Below are 2,600 nucleotides of genomic sequence, written 5' to 3'. Positions count from 1 at the left end.
GGGTACTCCGGCTTCCTCCCACAGTCCAAAGACATGCAGCTTAGGTTGATTGGTGTCTCTAAATTGCCCATAGGAGTGCGTGTGCGTGGTTGTTTGTCTATGTGTTAGCCCTGCGATGGATTGGTGACCTGTCCAGGGTGTACCCCGCCTTTGCCCAATTGCTGGCCGGGATTGGCTCCGGCCCCCCCGTAACCCCGTTCAGGGACTAAGCAGTAGAAAATGAATGTTCTTTCTGGCCTTTGACTCCTTACCTGACTCCAACAAAGAGCTGTACAAGAATTCCTATATGCCTAGACTGTCTGTTTATGCATAAATGGCAAATAAAAATCTTGACTTGACCACTGGTATCTGTAGACAGCAGTATGATGTATATGTGATTTTACCACTGTGATGTAGTGCTGTATGTGTGAACTGCTGCAGTTAAAAAAGCAAAGTTAGTGTGTGAAAAGGGGGAAATTAGCGATCAGTTTCCTGCAAAAGAGGAAATGCTGGGAGAGATGTCTCAGTGTCTATAAAGAGAGACAAAGAAAGAAAAAAGGAAGAAACCACAGAGTTTAGTGGAAAGAAGGAGATTAAAATAAATTAAAATATTAATGGCCTCAGCCATTAAGTAATTTGATTAATCAGTAATAATTAGTGTTTGATCAAGTGTTAAAGTAATTTTTGATATTTCACATTATTGCTTGCTAAACTTTTGAATTATCCTTATTGTAAATTTGTGACAAATACAGTTGAGAGTTAGAAACTATATTTAAGGTGTATTTTAAAGCTGCTTATAATAAAACGTCCTAAACTGAAATACAGTTATTTTGTTTTTCACCTCCAAAAATTAAAGTAGTGATGACTAAAACTTAAAACCAAACTGGTGATTCAATTTTGAAATAATTGTATTGGAAAGTATTCTAAATACATTTGTTGATTACTTATATATGCAAAATTATATCTTATCAGTTGGGTGTCCAATTCTGGGAAATTAACTGTCAGCTAATAATAATCTGTGCACAAAAATTAGGGTTTGTTATACCATTTGTCAGCTTTTATAGGTTATTTTAGACTAAACTAAACCCTTCCTCAAAGGGTGAGACAGTTAGTGGAGGGGAGGTGGGGGGGTTGGGTGGTCGCGGTGTGTGTGTGCCTCCTCTCTGTGCTGTGGCTGGAGGTCTCAAAGCAGGTGTAGAAGGTGTTGAGGTCATCCGGCAGACTGTCTGTGGAGCTGATGATGCTGGGGATTGCCCAGTGTGTTTTGTGTGTGTGCTAATAAAAGAGTGGCTTCCTTGGACGTGGGAGAGCACAGAAAAAGGCAACTTCTGTCTCCAGCTGCTTCCTCAAGCTAGCCTACGTTACAGTATATTAGCTCCTAAAAAATTCCCAGTACTGTAACATCTGAAGTTATAAGGAGGTATTTTTTTCAAAATAGTACAATTTTGTATATGTAGTGGGTATTTCTCTGTCAGCCACTAAGGTAGCTGGTTAAAACATGTCTGACTCTAGGCTATCCAAAATAATCCAAGATGCTCTCAAAAGTTCAGACCTCTGTGGATTAAAATTTCATAGTTGTCCTGGTTTACAGTTCAGTGTGTCCTGTCAACAGTTTTATAGACAGGGTTTACAAAAAAACATCTAAATGCTTAAAAAAAACCCAAACATTTTAAGGCTTTTAGCTGTGTGAGGAAAAAATAACAATGCTTCAGAATTTCCACGAATGCATTCATTTTGAAATAAAGAAGAAAATGCAAACTACTCTAATAACTCTCACAAAAACGTTCAGTGGTGTTGTGTAGTTATGTACTCTCGTGTGTGTGTGTGTGTTTCAGATATCAAGCTTTACACGAGAATGAATGCTCAGACAGTCGGGTGGTTGGTATTTCTGGTCCTAACACAAAGTAGGAATTTAATTACTCTACTATTTCAGCAATGTTTGCTTTTAACAACGTTTCCATTAAAGCCACATATACTACTGACTTTTCCACTTGTGTTTTCATCACTACAGATTTTTCTTTTGGCCAAATATTCCCCTTCGAAATAGAACAACACAAACTGAATGCTACAGAGGGGTCCTGCATTGAAATCAAGTGCACAGTCACACGATCTGTTGATGATGTTGACGCCTCCTGGTTTTGGCTGAAGGATGCAAAATATATAGATGCTGATAAAGATTATACTGGCACTGTCATTTACAGTACGGATCAATCTCAACGTCCTGTCAGTCCAGACTTTAAAGACAGAGTGAAATACATCGGCTATTCACTTCTGAAGTGGAAAAATGATCTGTGCAGTATTTTGATCTGCAACCTGAAAAAAAGTGACAGTGGTCCGTACTCTTTCAGATATGTGGGACAGGGTGATAGAAAATGGATAACGCAAAAAAACGTGACCCTCACTGTTACAGGTATGTGTAAAAATGAAAATATTGAAATATATTTTATGAAAATAAATTTTCAAATGTTGAGAGCTGGTCTGGAAACAGAAACAACTATGAGCTTAGTTAAGTATCAATGGTGTGATAAATATAAGAAAATAAAATGAATGTCTTTTATATGTTTAGTACTCAACAGAAAAACATAGCTAATAACATTTCAACATGATTATTACTGTACAAT

This window comes from Monopterus albus, unplaced genomic scaffold, assembly GCF_001952655.1.
Source record: "Monopterus albus unplaced genomic scaffold, M_albus_1.0 scaffold440.1, whole genome shotgun sequence".
NCBI lineage: Eukaryota > Metazoa > Chordata > Actinopteri > Synbranchiformes > Synbranchidae > Monopterus > Monopterus albus.
Note: the sequence above shows the minus strand (reverse complement) of the source record.